Genomic DNA, 19858 nt, shown 5'->3' with positions numbered 1-19858 from the left:
ACATATGACTTCCAGGATGCTGGCAGTTATCTGCATCAGAAGGGTAGGAGGGAGAAGAACCTGGGCGATTATGTCTGAGAATTGTGTATGAATGAAGGTTGGGAATAAAATTTATCACTATATTCACATTTCCTTGTTGGAACTCAGCTACAATGCCACAAAGCAAGCTGGGAAATTTCGTTAAGCTATGTGTCCATGAAAAAAAGGAATTGAGTTTGGTGCAGAAATAAGCTGTACCATGACCTACCAAGTTAGTGTGCTCACCAGCATCCACAGCTCTCTCCACTCACAGACACATGCAAGACTCTTTATCAGCCTCACTTTTGTTGGATGGATCACTTAGTGGACACGCCAAAGGCAGCTGCCCTTAAGAAACACTCAGATCTACCTTGTACTCTCTGTGTGATAGATTTTAGCATTTATTGCCATAATCCTATGAGATGTGGCAATTTTCTCTTATTACTGCAGCATAATTTAGTTCAATGTGATTCATAAGCTCAGGTTCCTTGTTTGTTAAATATAACAGGTGATGTGAGTGGTAAGAACCTTCTTGCCAATGCAGGAGACATAAGAGAGGCAGGTTTGATGATTGGGTGGGAAATTAATCCCTGAGCAACTAACACTTTCACTTTTCATAACAATAATGACCTCACAGAGTAGTAGTGGGGACTAAATGTGGCATATTACATAAGCACTGATTACGTGTGTGCATGCCCAGTCGCTCAGTCGTGTCTGACTCTTTGTGACCCCATGGACTGTAGCCGCCAGGCTCCTCTGTCCACGGGATTCTCCAGGCAAGAATACGGGAGTGAGTTGCTGTGTCCTCCTTCAGAGGATTTTCCCAACCCAGGGATCAAACCTGTGTCTCTTGTATCTCCTTCATTGGCAGGCAGTTTCTTTACCACTGAGCCACTGAGGAAGCCCCAAGCATTGAATACAGTGCCTGGCATAGAGCAATGTAATCAACAGGTAAAATGTATTACTCTGATTTTCACAAAGTAGATAGAATCTTTACTCTGATTTTACTTCCATCATATGTAAATATTTAAGTAATTAGCTTCACATTATACTTGCAAACTAATTTCTACTTAAATTACTTCATCTTTTAAATTTGCTGGGGAAGAAAATCCCCTAACATAGGCTTCAGATAAAATTAGAGTTGTTTTGGAACCTTTCATACGATAGTACAATAAGATGATCTGTTTACAGACACCAGGAAAAATGTTGGCAACTGTGTTAGAGTTCTGGTGCTTGACTTGGGATGGACACAAATTGACAGAAGTTTAGTTTTCAGCTACTCTAGAGAATTTCTCCTACTCTCAAAACTTATTAAAGCTTTCAGAAACCATGAGAAAGAAGTGATTTGCTCTAGAAAGATGACAACATTTTTGAGTTTAAAGGAGGAAATGTCAATCCACTCCAATATTATTGCCTGGAGAGTCCCATGGACAGAGGAGCCTGGTGGGCTACAGTCCATTGGGTCACAAAGAGCCAGATATGACTGAGCATGTACACACGCATGCTTACCACCATGTTAATAATACTCTACCTCCACTGTGAGATCAACACCTCAATTTAGATATGAAGCCAAGATTCATGCCAAAATGTGTTATGGAGAAAAGATGGGACCCATAAATGTCTTACCACACATGAAGCTAAACAGGAAGAATATACTATAATTAGCTGAAATACACCTACAATTCAAGAAAAAATTAAAAAAAAATTAAACTAAAACACGTTTAATGTGGAAATAAAATGAGTGGGGCAAAATGATAATTTAGGATCAAGACAGTTTTGCCTTTTTGCCTCTTTTTGTTTTGTTACATGGCCATTCCTACTTTTTTTTTTTCTTTTTAAATACAACTGACATTGCCAAAGTTTGATTCTTAGGACCAAAGTATAGATTGTTTTAAACATTACCCAAAGCTAAATTATTATTGAAAAATATTTTCAGTTTATAAAATTCATTGACTAGCCAGGTGTATTTTGTTGCAAATGGCTATAAATTATACATCTGCTGTTGTCTTTGAAAAATTCACCGCTTTTTATTCTGATTTTATTTCTCCTTTGCTTTCACGCTGTCATCAAATTCAAAGTGAAGACCTTACACAGTAAAGATATGCAAAGTATACAGAAGTTTATGTAAATCAGGTCCAGTGTGGACTGATTTTTAGATATGGCTATTACTCAATTTTACAACATACAGTCATTTTACTTTCATATTTCTCTAAACTAAAATATGAAAGTCAGTCTTTTAAGTGATTCCTATAAGATAGTTCAAAATATTTTTACCTCTTTCAATCATTTGAATATTTTACTGGATCATCTTTAATTTTAGCACTAGTGGTAAAGAATCCACCTGCCAGTTCAGGAGACAAAAGAGACAAGGGTTCGATCTCTGAAAGAGGAAGATCCTCTGGAATAGGAAGTGGCAACCCACTCCAGTATTCTTGCCTGGGAATCCCGTGGACAGAGGAGCCTGGCAGGCTACAGTCCATGAAGACACAAAGAGTTGGAGAAGACTGAGCACACGTGCACACACATACACACACACATACACACATTCTCACTTTTAAAAGCAATACTTCTTTTTTCTTTGTGCAGAGCAATAAAGTATATGTATACAATAGATTGGTTACTCTAGAAAACCACTTTATTCCTTATTATTTGTAAATTTTTTCCTATAAAACCATATTATTTTAAGATTTCTAAAAGGTGTCTACACTCTGAAAATGAAATAATTACTTTGTAATATTTATAAAGATGTTAGTTTTTCATATTTATCAAATATAAAATATCCAGATGTAAACATAAATGGCACATTTCATATTGTTGAGGAAGAAATTTTCCTCTACTCTTCTAGGTTCTTCTGCCTGTTCCCAGAATTAAATGGACATGGGATAGATTAATAGGAGAAAATCAAACAAAACTTTGATAGCATGTACACTTTCACTCAGAAAAACTGAGTAACTCACCAAAAAAGCTGAAGTTCTCACCTTATCTATCATCTTCCCCTAAAGACCAAAGAGGATGTTGGAGGCAGTGGTTTGGGATTTTGAAGGGGAGAAACGCACTGAGATGGAGATGGAGAGCAGATGTTTGGCAAACAAATGTTTACTGGGTCATGAAGAGAAACCTGGACAGAATGAGGAATTTTAACAGATTTTGCTTTGGTCCCTGGGTTGGGGAGATCCCCTGAAGGAGGAAATGGCAACACACTCCGGTATTCTTGCCTGGGAAATTCAATGGATGGAGAAGCCTGGTGGGTTATAGTCCATGGGTTTGCAAACAGTTGGACACGACTAAAGCGGCTAACACACACACTTGCTTTGTTCCTCCCTGTCATTCATATCTAGTTGATACTATAATTATCTGTGGTGATAGCGCCCTTCCTGGCCCAGGTCCTCTGCATAGACTCTTTAAGCAGTTAGCGGGTAGGTTAAAGTTTCTATCTGAGACTTTGGGGCCTTGACTGTTTTTGGTTCAAAGTGATTCACATGCTAAACAGCCATTTAGTGGCAAATTTTCCTCTCCTACAATATACATGATGATTTTTTATCATTGTATGTTTTATATGTTATTTTTGAGGCTGGCCATCCAAGACATGTTAGGCATATAATTGTTTATTCCAGAGACAAGGTTTTTGGTGTGCATATGCAACTTCTATCCTAAAATTAGCTTTTATACTTTATATGTTTATGAAAAATATGCAATCAACCTATATAAAATTTAATATTTAAAACCCTTCCTAAAGCTAATGATTAAAATCACATTGAAAAAATTACATGAAGAGGTAGTTTTTTTCTCTCCACATATTATAGGAGTTGTCTGTGAGATATTGTTTGCCCAAATTAACATTTGGGTTTACATTTATTATTCTCTGTATGTTAAATACTAATTAACACTATTTTTATTAACTGGGGATATTATATTAAAATTGCAGATTCAGCTCCATTCTGAATAGTTTGTGAAACTGTCAGGAATTATTTAGTGAACCCATTTCCAGGGATACCTCTAAGTTATGATGTCTCAACACATTGTAGGAAAAACTGACTCCAAAGATTTCATGAAATATTTATAAATTTTTGTTTTAACTTCTATATGATGGATAATGAAAAAGTAACTTACTTGTAATCCTCAAATTCTTTTCATTTTTTTAAGCCTCTTCATTCTCTTTTCTTACCTCCTCAAATTTTTATTCAAAGGCAAGATAAATATGAATCAAAGGCAAAAATACAAATCATAGACAAATGTCTATGAATTCCATAAGTTTCCTGGTGAGAAAATAGTTCTTAAAACTTTTAAATGAAATCCAGTTAAAATGCAAAAGCTGACATTGAAATTAACATTGCAAATGTAAGTTCTTCTTGGATTTCACTAAATATCTTTCACTAATCTTTAGAACGGTGACTTTAAAAAACTAGTTACACATTTTGATTTTTACTTTCAAGGGCTACTAGCCCATCATTTTACATTTTCCAAGTTGAATCTCATTTTGTGGCTGCCCTTTAATCACCGAAGATTCCGTTTTTATCATTTCTGCACTAACTGGTGTTAAAACACGACAATTTATTGTGATTTAAGATTCATTCGCTTGTATTTCTTTCCCCACTAGATGATTAACAAAGATGTTAAATAGGATTACAACCTAATAAAAATGCCCTCTCTACCCTGACTGCATCTCACCTCAACTAGATAATATGTTTTCTTGATGGTTTCAGTATGTGTCCTGTGAAGAATTAGGCTGCTTGTCTTAGATAATTTGAAGATTTATAATCTCCCTTCAGGCTATGATATGTATAAGTTCAGGGTAAAACTGTCACTTATTTAATTGATATAAATTTATATTAGCATTTATAGAAAATCAAATACTAGTTAAGTTTCATAATTATTCAGCTTTTATTATACGAACTTTATTTCCAAAAAAAAAAAGATTTTCACATGCACACATACACACACACACTCCTTAAGACACAGATATTTTAAAAACCATTTTATAATTTCAATTTACATTTTTCAATTCTTGAAGATATCTTAACGTGGATTTACTCTAAAAGGTGGACTTCAATTAACCTCATCTCAGGCTGACAATTCTTGCACCATTTCAAAAAACAGCTTAATTGAGATAAGATTCATATATCATGAAATTCACCTTGTGAATTTTAAAAAATTCATTCTAATGTACAGCTCAGACTTTTTTTCCATATACTCACTGTTGTTCAACAATCACTCATATTTTTAGCTGTATACTATAAATTTTCATATGCACTGTTGCAACATTTTTAATATTACTTGATTATACTATTGATTATAACATATCTTTAACTCTTAGTTATTTTATATAGACATTATTTTCTTGACAAGACTCTAAGTTCATTATTGGTTGAACATATATAAGGAAATAGTTAATTGGAAGTTTTGAGTGTAGTAATCAGGTAAAATAGATGTTAAATGTCAAAGTGCATATGAGTCAGAGCATATCAAGCTGATTGCAACTCATTGCTTCATACTCATCATCTAAGGTGGTATGTCTCAGAAACTGCACTTACTTAAATAGAATCTCCAAATTCAGGTCTAACTGGAACTTCAAAATGTGATCTTATTTGTAAATAGGGTATTTGCTGATATTATCAAGTTGAGATGAGGTCATAATGGATTAATGTGTGTCCCCTAAATGTAATATAACTTGTGTCCTTATGTTAAAAAAAAAGAATTGGACAGAGAGACAGAAGCATGAAGGCCACTTAAAGACAGAGGCAGAGACTAATGTGATGCCTCTACGAGCTAAGTTCCATCAAAGATTGCCAGCAATTATCCTAAGCTAGAAGAGTCAAGGATTCTACTCCAAAGCCTTCAGAGGGAGTATGGCTTTGTGGAAACATTGATTTCAGGCTTCTAGCTTGTAGGACTGCAAAAAAAAAATTTTTTTTATTGTTTTAAGTTATCTAATCTGTTGTTGTGGTCCTTTTTTGAGACCCCTTGGACAGTAGCCCACCAGGCTCCTCTGTCCATAGGATTTCCTAGACAAGAATATTGGAGTTGGTTGCCATTTCCTTCTCCAGGGGATCTTCTCAACCCAGGGATCGAACCCACATCTCCTGCATTGGCAGGTGGATTCTCTACCACTGAGACACCAGGGAAGCCCACCTAATCTGTGGCACTTTGTTATAGCAGATTGAGAAAACTGATCCAGGGACTCAACACTTTGGAATGCCTTCCTCAAAGTGTTCTAAGTTCCTCCCTGGTATTCAGGTGCAGTATATATGGGGAACAGGATGGGTGACATAGCATCTTGTATAATGAAAAAAACCAGATTAAATACATAATATTGGGGAACTTTAGAGGCAAGAAAATCTATATTGTTTTGATATGAACAGTTTACAAAGAGCCAGAGCACTCTGGGAAACAATTATGTTGCTACTTTTCTCTTTAGGGGGAAAATAGAAAAGTAACTATGAATGGTGGGTTTAACAATAATGAACATGAAAAGATGATGCCTGGACTTGAGATGAGGAGGAAAATGTGGTCCTGAATAGTACATTTAGTATTTAGGTGCCCTGACTGGAAAATTAAGAAAAAAAATTTTTTTTTCTGATTATTCTAAATGTTCTTTGATAAATCATTATATATCTCAAGGACCCATGAATTTTATAACATGAAAAAGTGAAAGTATTAGTCACTCAGTCATGCCCAACTCTTTGCAGTCCTATGGACTATAGCCTGCCATGCTCCTCTGTACATGGGATTCTCCAGGAAAGAATACTGGAGTGGGTAGCCATTCCTTTCTCCAGGGATCTTCCCAACCCAGAGATCGAACCCAGGTCTCCTGCACTGCAGGCAGAATATGTTTATAATCAAATGGTTTCATAGACAGAATCCTCTCAAAAACTATTGACTCAGGGGCCCATACAACTTAGAAATGGCCCATCCGTACCCATATGAAATATCAGATACTAAAGGGGAGAGAATTTGTAAAGATAGATGTTTGAAAAGATATGTCCTCTACAACTTACCCATCCAAACTTCCAACAGAAAATAAGATCATTTTCTCCTCTTCAAAATAAGATGTTAGATTTCCACAAGGTAAGAGGTTCATACATATCTTCTGGCTTTTGGAGGGACATACTTGTATCTGATATGTGGCTGAGGAGTCTGAAAGCAAGAGGCTGTTTGCATTGTCTTGGGTCAAGAAGGGAAGAGATGATACAGATAGAGATGATAGAAACAGGGATGGGGAGATAAGAGAGAGAAATAGAGACTGAGAGAGAAACAAGACTTTATTGAGAAAGAACTGAACTCCTGCCAATGTAGAATAAAGGTTAATTTAGAGTTTTCTGTGGCCCTAAGACAACATACAGGCCTTCCTGGTGGTTCAGATGATAAAAGAATCTGCCTGCAGTGGAAGAGACCTGGGTTCAATCCTTGGGAATGGCTATCCACTCCTCTATTCTTGCCTGGAGAATTCCATGAACAGAGGAGCCTAGTGGGCTACAGGCCACAGGATGGCAAAAAGTCAGACACGATTGAGCAACTAATACACACACACACCACAAAAGGCAACCCGCAGGAGAAGAGGAAAGAGCCGCATGGATATCATTTGGTATTTCTTGTCTTAACAGAGGAGAAAGAAGCTAGCAGTTGACTACTGATCATCCTATAGGCAATCACAAAAAAGTAAACACCAAAGAACCATATTCATTCCATTTAAGGGAAATAATAATGAAAGATTCATAGTAATATTAGCTTGTCTGAATACCATAGTGTAATAAATGCACCGTGGAGAGTGTGAGATTTACAATTGGATCAGGCCCAGAGATCACAAATAAAATTTGAAAATATCAGTCAATAAAGAACTTTCTGCTACCCTTACCATGACTCCCTCCCCTTGATTTTTGTTTTTCCAGGAAGGTGAAAATGGCTTCTAGTAGTAAAGGTGGAAATAGGCTTGAAAAAAGAAAATTGACAATCTCTTCATATAGACCAAGACACATCTTGGTGATAAAAAAAAAGTCATCTTCACAGTGTTAATTATTTGCTGAATTGAGTCTGTTCTTATCTTAAAATGAAAATTACAAAATCGTTTTTTTTTTTTAAACTGAGAGTGATCAGCAGTGTTGAGGGGCTGCCTGAGTGTCATCTGTGATGAAAGACAGACTACCCTTTATTATGAGATTTAAAGAGTATATGGAGGAAAAATTCCTTTTGGTTACATTCCATGAGTTTTGTTAACTAGGGATGCCAATCAAAATATGTCTTAATATGGCAGAGGTTGTGCTTTGCTAGCGCACAGCATGATATAGGACAAGTTGGTAGCGGTCGTTTAGTTGCTAGGTTGTGTCCGACTCTTGCAACGCCATGGACTGTAGCCCACCAGTCTCCTCTGCCCATGGGATTTCCCAGGCAAAAATACTGGAGTGTGTTGACAATTCCTTTTCCAGGGGATCTTCCTGGGACTCGAACCCAGCTCTCCTGCCTTGCAGGCAGATTCTGTACCAAATGAGCCACCAGGGAAGCTCACAGACCATGGCATATAGTATTAAATGGAAGGAGGGATTAAAACTTTCTCCAAAATTTTTACAATACATTTTCCTTCTTTCTAGCTTAAATTCCGCAGCCCAATACTTCAAGGCCTCCCTGAAGAATTTCTAAACAAACTTGACGTGGTGTTTTTCATCCCACCTGCCTTGCAAGTGTCTAGCGGTGGGTGAATCTTTGTCTGTACACAGACGTCTGAGGCTGCTGCAGAAAATCACATACCTGAGCCAACTGGTGACACTCCACATTTATGGTCACCTGTTTAATCAGTGTCTAACAGGGATTTCAACTGAATTATATTTTACTAGGCAATGTCCCTTTCTCCTGTAATATAAGAGATATTTTATCTTCTACACATGTCTCTTTTTTTTCCAAAACCCCTTTTTCAATAGAAGATGTAGTCCCTCATTTCACAAAGGAAATAGAGTACATTGAGAAGTCCAGTTCTGGCTTCTAAAAAACTAGCATTCCTATCTGCACCAGAACACACATGTTCCTTTCATTAAAGTGAAAGTACCCTCAACAGTGTCAGGCCCATATTTGCTCCTTTATGTATGAGTGGTGTACTGTCCTGACTCTTTAGGATATAACATTATCAATTAATGTTATTAAATATTATTTAAATATTTATTAATAACATTATTAATTAACCCATATACATTTAGAATATCAAATGGTCCCTTTTATCCAGGAAACATTTATATCTTCATATGAATTTGCTCAAATTCTCAAAGCAATAGCAAATATAAAAAAAGGAAAAGGCAAGCTCTTTCAAGTTAAAGAAATAGAGCAATGCCAATACACACAAACTTCAGAAAAAGAGTACAGAAATAAATAAAAACAGAAACAGACACTCATATATTGCTGGTGGGAGTATGAATTATTCAGCTTCCATTGGGAGACACTTTTGACAATACCTGTCAAATTTACAAAAGCATATATCCTTTTTCCTATAACCCTAAATCTAGGAATGATCATACCATATTTGTAGATACAAAAATGGAATATATACAAGTTATTTATTGCAATGCTGTCAGTGATAAAAAAAAGTAAGTGAAATCAACCTGCTGCTTAAATCATGCAATGGTTCTGGCATTTCACTCAAAGAATTATTCCAGTATTGCCAGTGGCTGCTCTTTCTTTCTTTCTTCATTGTCTACCATTCTCCTTTCGCCTACCATGTTCCAGGCACAGTCACTTTCTTGCTCTTCTTCCAAAATACCATTCACGTGCTGGAATAAGGTCTTTCTCTTTGATTGGAACACTGTTACCGTACTACTTGTCTCTTACATCTAGAATAGAAATTCCATGAAGTTTTAATCTTTATCTGGTTTGTTCATACATAAAGTTTTGAAATAATCCTGCAACCTAGTAGGCACTTAATAAATGGTTGTTTAACTAATGAATAACCCCAGATAATCTATTAAAGCTGAGTGTTTAGTAAAATACAATAACTCTCTAAAACATAATACTGCACACTACAAAAAGTTAAACAATGACTCTACTTTTTATGCTCTGTGGAATAGCAATAAGACAAGTTAAATGAATAAAAGGATACATAAGTGGATATTACAATTGTGGAAACTGTGGAAAAAGAATATATTGGTTTATAGTTGTCCTCATTTTCATTTAAAATCCCTAGAAATACATTAAGAGGTTAAAAATTTTAATAATTGTCTCATAACCATTGTTTTGAATTTGGTCACAAGGTCATGCCTAACTATCGGGGGAGTTGAAAAATGTTGACCAGCTGGACAGCCTTGAATCCAGCTCTTCATTGAGAGGGCAAATGAGGAGAGTGAGGTTTTATGGACAGTTGGAAGTCTCTCTACGGCCTCTGTTGTCATTCAGCCGCTCAGTCGTGTCCAACTCTTTGCAACCCCGTGAACTGCAGCATACCAGCCTTCGCTGTCCTCACCATCTCCCAGAGCTTGCTCAAACTCATGTCCACTGAGTCAGTGATGCCATCCAACCATCTCATCCTCTGTTGTCCCCTTCTCCTCCTTAAAAGTACCATGAACCTACATAGGCCACAGAATATAAATATCCTGATTTCTCCCAGAATTTCTAAAACTCAGATTTTTTTTGTTTTTGTTTTTTAGTCTTATGCTGGAATGGCAACTGCTCCTTACACCTTTAAATAATGCCAAGTGCTAAAAGCTCCCCCTTGTCTTGTGTCTTCCTTTAAATTATTCATAGAAATCTACTATGGCGCTTCTGTTAATATCTCCTAAAACGTACCTTTCTGCAGCTTTGAATTTCACAGGCTTTGAATAACTTGGCCTACTTCAATAGCAGACAAACGTTTCTTCTTGCTACTTCTTTGACTGAATCCTAGGAAACTTGCATATAGCCTAGAGTATATGTTTCCTCTGTCTCATCTTCTATTGTTTTTCTGGTCCCTTCAAGACCTAATTTTAATCTGACTACTTCTGAAACTTACTTACTTGCATGCCTTTCAAGTAACGCAGGGTTAAGAAATGAAAAATTATCTCCTTGCTCCCCTTTGTCACTTTCAAGTCATTTCTCCTCACTTCTTACTCCAAAAAACTTTGATCCTTTGGCATCTGACAAACCACGTCAGCAACCCATATCCTGGTCCCACAACTTTATTCACTGAAAATCTTAGCTTCTATCCCACGGTTTTCCTCTGTGACTCTGCCCCATATGTTGATATTCCTTTTGACATCTTGACATTTAAGTGTTTTGATAGGTCTATCAGTTGGAGTCTCTACAGTAAACATTATCACCCCTTATGGTTTTTTAAGAAGAGATTTTAATGAAAGGACAACTTATGTAAGGGAAGATAGTTTTAGGAGAAAGAGTGAAATAACCTGCAAAATGTCAAAAAAAAAAAAAAAAAGAAAACAGCAAACAAGCAAGCAAGAATACAATAATTAAGAAAGAAAGCATGCAGGAGGAAAGAAATAATAGATTATGTAGACAAAGATTCAGATCTCAGGTCTGCCATTAATCAGCTATGAGTGAGTGCTCACTTGCTCAGTTGTGTCCCACTCTTTGTGGTCCCATGGACTGTAGTACAGGAGGATCTTCTGTCCATGGGATCTTCCTAGCCGGAATCCATTCCCAACCCTAATGGGTTGCCATTTCCTCCCCCAGAGGATCTTCCTAACTCAGGGATCAAACCCACATCTCTTGCGTCTCCTACCTTGCAGGCTGATTCTTTACTGCTGAGTCATGGGGAAACCCTTATCAGCTATAGATTGTGATTATATCATGAGCAAGGCTCAATAGTTACAATTCTGGCCCTAGGTTGACCAATCCAGTTCTTCCTTCCTTCTGAACATGAAGCCTCCTAAAGTTTCCCAGTAAGTTTGTAGTTTATAGAGCTGAGTCAAAGACAGGATCTTGTTAAGAAAATTGCCACACATCTCTCAGTACTGTGTTGACAATGCATTCACCCAAACACTCTGTAAAACCCATGTGTCACAGATCTCAGTGATCTATGACTAGAAAGTAAGGTTGATCCACATTTAACCACTAAGCTATTCAGTTCAGTTCAGTTCAGTTCAGTCACTCAGTCATGTCTGACTCTTTGCGACCCTATGAACTGCAGCATAGCAGGCCTACCTGTCCATCACCAACTCCTGGAGTCCACCCAAACCCATGTTCATTGTGTCGGTGATGCCATCCAACAATCTCACCCTTCTCCTCCTTCCCTCAATCTTTCTCAGCATCAGGGTCTTTTCCAATGAGTCAGCTCTTTGCATCAGGTGGCCAAATTATTGGAGTTTCAGCTTCAATATCAGTCCCTCCGATGAACACCCAGGACTGATCTCCTTTAGATTGGACTGGTTAGATCTCCTTGCAGTCCAAGCTATTACTGATCAAGAATTTTTAATCAATAGAAAAAGTTCTAGAACTTAAAAGAAATTTAAGAAATTTCTTTGCTAGAAATTACTTCTCAAAGAGCACTAAAAAAAGATGACTAACTGATCTTCCAACCACAGTTGATCCTGTTTTTGACCTCCTTGTCTAGCTCACACTTACCCACTTCAGCTACCTATTATCTTTGCACTTGCTCATCCTACTTTCTGAACCTTTTTTCATTAAGGAATTTTGAATCAGTGATCTTTCTCATTTTTTGGCTTACAGCTCAGATACTGTCTTCTCAGAGAAAACTCACTACCTGCTCTATTCAAAGTAGGCCCTCTCTAACCTGTCATGCTGAAGAAGGCTTCCTTATCTCTCTTTGTTATTCTTTGGAACTCTGCATTCAGATGCTTATTATCTTTGCTTTGCTCCTTTGCTTTTTGCTTCTCTTCTTTTCACAGCTAATTGTAAGACCTCTTCAGACAGCCATTTTGCTTTTTTTGCGTTTATTTTCCATGGGGATGGCCTTGATCTCTATCTCCTGTACAATGTCATGAACCTCCATCCATAGTTCATCAAGCACTCTATCTATCAGACCTAGTCCATTAAATCTATTTCTCACTTCCACTGTATAATCATAAGGGATTTAATTTAGGTCATACCTGAATGGTCTAGTGGTTTTCCTTACTTTCTTCAATGCAAAGAAATAGAGGAAAACAACAGAATGGGAAAGACTAGAGATCTCTTCAAGAATATTAGAGATACCAAGGGAACATTTCATGCAAAGATGGGCTTGATAAAGGACAGAAATGGTATGGACATAACAGAAGCAGAAGATTATTAAGAAGAGGTGGCAAGAATACACAGAAGAACTGCACAAAAAAGATCTTCATGACCCAGATAATCACGATGGTGTGATCACTCACCTAGAGCCAGACATCCTGGAATGTGAAGTCAAGTGGGCCTTAGAAAGCATCACTATGAACAAAGCTAGTGGAGGTGATGGAATTCCAGTTGAGCTATTTCAAATCCTGAAAGAATGATGCTATGAAAGTGCTGCACTCACTATGCCAGCAAATTTGGAAAACTCAGCAGTGGCCACAGGACTGGAAAAGTCAGTTTTCATTCCAATCCCTAAGAAAGGCAATGCCAAAGAATGCTCAAACTACCGCACAATTGCACTCATCTCACATGCTAATAAAGTAATGCTAAAAATTCTCCAAGCCAGGCTTCAGCAATATGTGAACCATGAACTTCCAGATGTTCAAGCTGGTTTTAGACAAGGCAGAGGAACCAGAGATCAAATTGCCAACATCCGCTGGATCATGGAAAAAGGAAGAGAGTTCCAGAAAAACATCTATTTCTGCTTTCTTGACTATGCCAAAGCCTTTGACTATGTGGATCACAATAAACTGTGGAAAATTCTGAAAGAGATGGGAATACCAGACCACCTGATCTGCCTCTTGAGAAACCTATATCCAGGTCAGGAAGCAAGAGTTAAAACTGGACATGCAAAACCAATACAGAATTGTAATGTAAAATAAAAAATAAATTTAAAAAAAAAAACTGGACATGGAATAACAGACTGGTTCCAAATAGGAGAAGGACATCAAGGCTGTATACTGTCACCCTGCTTATTTAACTTCTATGCAGAGTACATCCTAGAAACGCTGGGCTGGAAGAAGCACAAGCTGGAATCAAGATTGCCGGGAGAAATATCAATCACCTCAGATATGCAGATGACACCACCTTTATGGCAGAAAGTGAAGAGGAACTAAAAAGCCTCTTGATGAAAGCGAAAGAAGAGAGTGAAAATGTTGGCTTAAAGCTCAACATTCAGAAAACGAAGATCATGGCATCTGGTCCCATCACTTCATGGGAAATAGATGGGGAAACAGTAGAAGCAGTGTCAGACTGTATTTCTTTTTGGCTCCAAAATCACTGCAGATGGTGACTGCAGCCATGAAATTAAAAGACACTTACTCCTTGGAAGGAAAGTTATGACCAACTTAGATAACATATTAAAAAGCAGAGACATTAGTTTGTCAACAAAGATCTATCTAAAAGGCTATGGTTTTTCCAATGGTTATGTATGGATGTAAGAGTTGGACTGTGAAGAAGGCTGAGAGCCAAAGAATTGATGCTTTTGAACTGTGGTGTTGGAGAAGACTCTTGAGAGTCCCTTGGACTGCAAGGAGATCCAACCAGTCCATTCTAAAGGAGATCAGTCCTGGGTGTTCTTTGGAAGGACTGATGCTGTAGCTGAAACTCCAATACTTTGGCCACCTCATGCAAAGAGCTGACTCACTGGAAAAGCCCTTGATGCTGGGAGGGATTGCGGGCAGGAGGAGAAGGGGACGACAGAGGATGAGATGGCTGGATGGCATCATTGACTCGATGGACATGAGTTTGAGTAAATTCTGGGAGTTGGTGATGGACAGGGAGGCCCGGTGTGCTGTGACTCATGGGGTCGCAAAGAGTCGGACACGACTGAGTGACTGAACTGAACTGAACTGAACTGAACCTGTTATGTTAGACATAAGAGAATCATTTTTATAGACTTTATTATAATCTTAAATAGTTAGTTTTATGTTTACCTGTTTAAATTTTTAAATATTTAAAGTTTTACTTAAAGTTTTTCTCCCCTTACTAAGTTATACATTTCTCACGGAGAAGCCTGTCTTGCTTACTGCTGAATTCCCATAGTCTAGAATTATGTGTTCCTTTAAACATCATGTATAGGCTGTTTCTATCATACATATACCTAAGAGAAAAATTGTAAAATTCAGCAATAGCCTATACTTATTATATCTATCATACAATATACCTATACATATCATATGATATATAGGTATATAGACAGTTATGGCACTCCACTCCAGTACGTTTGCCTGGAAAATCCCATGGGTGGAGGGGCCTGCTGGGCTGCGGTCCATGGGGTCTCGAAGGGTCAGACACGACTGAGAGACTTCACTTTCACTTTTCACTTTCATGCATTGGAGAAGGAAATGGCAACCCACTCCAACGTTCTTGCCTGGAGAATCCCAGGGACGGGGGAGCCTGGTGGGCTGCCATCTATGGGGTCGCACAGAGTCGGACACGACTGAAGCGACTCAGCAGCAGCAGCGCTTATATAAGAAAGTATTGATTGTATCCATTCTCCCTCAAACTCCCTTCTTATGATGGCTGAGTCCCTTCACTGTTTATTTGAAAGTATCACTATGCTCTTAAATGGCTCTACCCCAACACAACATTAAACAAAAAACTTTAAAAAAATATATTGCTTGAACATGACTTTCCTTTCCAAGTAGGAAAAGACTATATTTTGAGGAAGCACAAACAAGAGGGTTATATGCTCTTCATGGGGCTTCCCAGGTGACTCAATAGTAAAGAATTCTCCTACCAATGCAGGAGATACAGTTTCGATCCCTGGGTTAGGAAGATCCTCTGGAGAAGAAAATGGCAACCCACTCCAATATGCTTGCTTGGGAGATTCCAAGGACAGATGAGCCTGGTGGGCTACAGTCCATGGGATCACAAAAGAGTTGGAAACAACCTAGAAACTCTTCATATGAAAATATATATATTTTAGAATAGCCTTTTAAAAATAAATATTTCCTTGTCTTTAGATTATATAATACAGAAGCATCAGGTGCATTTCTGATTTGTACCTCTTGAGTTATTATTACTATTGTTTGAGCTCTCATATAAAACATCACTCCATCAGACAAAGAATAAAGAAATCTCATGTTTTTACCCTCAAGGCTTGAAGAGTAAAAATTTAGTCACTGAAATACATGATTCTTATTAGCTTAGGGAGAAACAAGTTCTATGTGTTTTCTTATAAAACACATCCTTTAAATGAAAAACCACAATCACCTAACAGTACAATAGATATTAATGCCTACTATCTGCCATCTAACATATCTGCATTTTGTATTCAACTTTTAATGTTTTGTGTAATGATATGGAACAATACCATGTCTTTTTTTGGGGGGGCACGGCTAAGCACTTCAGGTTGTTGCTGATAAAATATGATATCCTCAGTTGCTGTAATGAAGTCCACTCATAACTCTTTCTCTAAAGAATTGGCCCTTAATACTCCATAATCCATGAAGGACTCCAGTATAGCATTATGGATCTCTTAGGTTCAGAATGCCAATAAAATCTGAAAAAGGGAATGTATGTTTGCTTTATGTCTCAGATTTCTGATATATCCCATCAAATCTTTTTCTTGTTCTCCCTTCATGGTACTATATAACATTTTACCTTCAGAGTGGCTTGCAATTTTCATGCCAAACTTCTCCTTCAAAGTTTTACTAACCTAGAGATTTAAGAAGGGAAATAAAATGGACTAGTAAAGATTGGCCTCATGGTCAGTGTTCTTCTTTTAGTGATATGATTTAGACAAAGGAATTTCTATGATGTCAGGATCAAGCAGAAACTGTCAACTACTTACAAAGAAAATACAAACAACTATAAGTAGATAATAAATCTCTATATGCCAACTTTGTTAAATGAGCCCTTTCAGCATAGATGTAAATGCTTATTTATGTTTAACATCTGGTAAGTTTTTCTGACACCTATCTCAAAAGTTATATAGAAATGAAGTGTCAATATTCTTGCTTGGCTATAGTTAACTTTCTAATGCCACACAGATTTCCTATATTAGGAGTTGATGGTGCTCTTGAGGGAGGAGTTTACTTGTGACTTTGCTGAAACTTAAATTGGTGAAAAGGATATAAGAACTTCTTTTCAAGAGAGTTGAGGCAGTAACACAGTCAGTGAAGCAATTCAGTTCTGGTCTTAAGTTGGTGGTTTGAAATAGACCAAGTTTCCGGCCAGCTCTGACAGTGGATGGATTGGCCTATAGTATTGCACATAATCCATGGCATTTTATGAAAGACACTAATAACAAAGGGCAAAGCTAGTCATCTGACAGTTGAACAGGGAATATATCAGTAGCTTGGTCTTACTTTGGGCTTGCAAATACTTGGAATTCTCAGCAAACTTTTAATAAAAGTTCCAAATCACTAAGGGCTTGAAAGCATGTGGTAATTTTATAGTCTTTTTAGTCTCTCTCCTCTTAGATAAGTACTTATGGGAGTTTTGCTGATTAGCTAGTAAACTCTCAGCCTGAGGAAAAGCCTAAAAAAGAAAATGCTAAGTCAGGAAGGATTTTTTTTTTAATACAAGGCAAAATGTTCTTATTTAGAGGAATGAAAAAGCTACTGAATATTTTACCCTGAAAATGGTTTTACTAAATGTTTATTTTCATTCAATAACCTATTGAAACACTCAAATAACATATGCAAAATAAAATATCAAGTAGTTATATTATCCTTGTGGGAATATACAGCCCTGTACTTTTGAACAGAGTTTTGAGAAATATTGGATAAATCATTGCTAACAAAGGACTTATACTTTTCTGTTTAATTTTTTATGTATATATATATATGTGAAAATCATTGGTGAATGTTTAATGTTGTTCAGTCACTCAATCATCTGTGACTGTGACCCCATGGACTGCAGCAGGCCAGGCTTCCCTGTCCTTCACTATCTGCTGGAGTTTCCTCAGACTCATGTCCACTGAGTCGATGATGCCATCCAACATCTCATCCTCTGTCACACTCTCTTCTCCTGTCCTCAGTCATTCTCAGCATCGGTGTGTTTTCCAGTGAGTCAGCTCTATGCATTAGATGGCCAAAGTATTGGAGCTTCAGCTTCAGTATCTGTTCTTCTAATGAATACCAGGGTTGATTTCCATTAGAATTGACTGGTTTGATCTCCTTAGTATCCTAAGGACTCTCAAGGTACCACAGTTAAAGCACCACTTTAGTACCACAGTTTGAAAGCATCAGTTCTTCAGCACTAAGCCTTCTTTATGGTCTATCACATCTGTACAAGAATACTTAATAGAAAAGGTAATTTAAAAGAATAGAAAGTTTCTTGTTTCAGTGTAAACTTGGAATAAAAATTTTAAAGTAAAAAATAGCTTATACGTTTGAACCTTGATCAGTGTACCAAAATTTACATTTTTGTCTATTAAGTATTTTTATTAAGAAAAAATCACTATACCAAAAAATCAGAGTGAAGGAAAGAGAAACACCTTTATAATTACCACTAACAGGAGATTTCTGTGGCCAGAAGTAGAAGATTACTATAGTACTAAGCACCTATAGAAGTGAAAAACAAGACAACTGTCATTTTTGTTTAAATTATACAAGAGTAACTGTTAGAACCTGTCTTCTACTATATTTTGGTGAAGGGGAATATGATCACATTCCAAATGCATACTCAGGTCTCTTTTGCACTAAAAAGCAACAAGAAGTAAGCATGCTTTTCCCCTCATGATTAGGCAAGATGGGAATTAATAATTTCAGTAAAATCCTTTACTTTAGGATTAATTATCAGAAATACCCTAATTCCTTTCATAGTTTGTTAAATTAGGCTAAATGATACAAAATCCTTTCAAATGTTTCATATCCAATTTGGAATGCAAATACTGAGGGCAACTGACTGTATAAATTATAATACATTTACCTTGTTTCTTTGGTTAAGTTCCTAATATTTAATTCTCTATAGTATAGCCTCATCATTGACACCATGACAAATAATTTTCCAGACAATGAAAGCTATACAACTTCAGTACCTTTCTAACTAAGAGTATTTGGAATCTATAGTAGACATGGCAACATGTTGCCCAAATCTTGCTTCGTGCAAGGGCTCAGTGACTCGCTGCCAGGAATGATAGCTTTCAGCTGCCAATCCAATCTAAGAAGTCATGCCCTTTGCAGTCTGCAACTAATGTTTAATGCAGGCAAGGTATAAAAGAGAGCAGCAATGGAGACACAGACATAGAAAACAGACTTGTGGACAGTTGGGGAAAGGAGAGGTTGGGAAGAATTGAGAGAGTAGTTTGGAAACATATACATTACCATATGTAAAACAGATGGCAGGTGGGAATTTTCTGTGTGAAACAGGGAGCTCAACCCAGTGCTCTGTGACAACCAAGAGGGGTGGGATGGGAAGGGAGATGGAGTGGGGTTCAGGAGAGAGGGGACATATATATATACCTGTGGCTGATTCATGTTGATGTGTGGCAGAAACCAATATAATAAAGCAATTCTTCTCCAATAAAAAGTAAATAAATACAAAAGAGAGAGACGGAAATGTTTGCAAAACTAAAAACAAAACCCTGGTATTATATGGCATTATATTTGGGACAACCCTGGTAGGTCATATAGCACCAGACCTCTTAAGGGTTCAATCAAAGCTGTTGCTAGACTTGTATTACGGCTGAACCTACATCTTGCATTCTAAACTCCACTCCAGAATCTGTTTCAAAAAAACACAACCTTCGGTAGAATCTAAAACATTAAGGTTAATCAAACCTGGATATAAATGACCAGAATACATGTAATAAAACTTTTAAGATATGCAAAAACACATTCTACTAAGAAAGTAGTAACTTATTCTCTCTGTAAAA

This window comes from Oryx dammah, unplaced genomic scaffold (genome assembly GCF_014754425.2).
Source record: "Oryx dammah isolate SB20612 unplaced genomic scaffold, SCBI_Odam_1.1 HiC_scaffold_22, whole genome shotgun sequence".
NCBI lineage: Eukaryota > Metazoa > Chordata > Mammalia > Artiodactyla > Bovidae > Oryx > Oryx dammah.
This window is presented reverse-complemented; position numbering follows the sequence as displayed.